The sequence below is a fragment of the Egretta garzetta genome, unplaced genomic scaffold (assembly GCF_000687185.1).
Source record: "Egretta garzetta isolate BGI_Z169 unplaced genomic scaffold, ASM68718v1 scaffold256, whole genome shotgun sequence".
NCBI lineage: Eukaryota > Metazoa > Chordata > Aves > Pelecaniformes > Ardeidae > Egretta > Egretta garzetta.
In genome coordinates, this window is record NW_009260073.1 from 737399 (window position 1) to 738575 (window position 1177).

The following is a 1177-nucleotide window of genomic DNA, read 5'->3' on the forward strand; positions in this document are numbered from 1 at the left end:
CTCCCCGCCGGGGCGGGCCTGGCTGAGGGCTCAGCTGGGCAGGGTCGGAGCCGTGCGTGCAGAGTCTCCGGCAGAGGCCCCGTAGTACTGCTTCAGAAGCGCAGAAATCTCCGGAGAGCCTCCGCAGGGCTTTCCCCTTGGCTGTCTATTAAAAAAACAAAACAAAACAAAACACCACCACAGCAGTTTGGTCCAGTTACTGGTGTCTGCTGTCCTAGCAACAACGGATGCAGGGGCATCGTGCCTGTATATCTTATCCTAGGCACCATTAATTATTGACATGAGTATACAAGTTAGTTGTACAAGTTTCTGGAACTTTTGCTTTTTTCGTGTATGAAGCTGCTCACAAGAACAGCTTGGTTTGTGATTGCAACATCTCTGGGCCACTGCAGGGCAAGGAATACTGTTATCTTGAAACGCTGGTGTTTACAGTGGAATTTGTTGCCTTGTTACGTCTGCTGCTTTGCCAGCATGTGGCTGTTCTGGCCTTCACAGCTGTGCTTTGTAAAGTTCTAGAAGCAGAAGAAAGTTGCCATGTTCTCAGATAAGTTTTCTGTGTGTTAAGGTTATAAAAGTCTTTGTGGGTTGACGTCTTCTCCAGACATTTTTCTAGCTTATATTTTTCCTAGTTTAGCTTTTATTACTGCCTAAGTGTTCCTATGTTTTTTTCTTACTTGAAAACTTTGCATTACAGTTTCACAGACCAGGGAAAACATGCAGGGCTAGGGTCACTCCTCAGTTTACGTGTGTTGGCTTTATCTTACTTGCTCAAATTTAATCGGGGTTTCAGCTGTAGTGACATGAAAAATTTCAGAAATGGCAGCAGACCACTTAGCTGAGAAAGCTGCAAATATTTTTGTCAGATTCACAATCTAGAGATGTGCCAAATAAAACAAGATGGAGTATTTTCTGGGATAAAACCATTTAAAAGTGGTGTAATTTCAGGATAACGATATAGAATTCATGCTTCATGTTAAGTTACAATGATCTGGTCTCAACAGGCTGCACAGAAATAGCCAACAGGTAGTGCAGAGGGCGCAAGAGTTCTGCGTATATCGGCTTGGGAGTGTGCGGTAGGGAATTTGCTAGCATAGTTCACTGTGCTATGCTGATCGCATTGAATTTGGGTAGTAGTGGGCAAAGAGAGTCCTTCAGCAAATTCATGAAAATATATCGG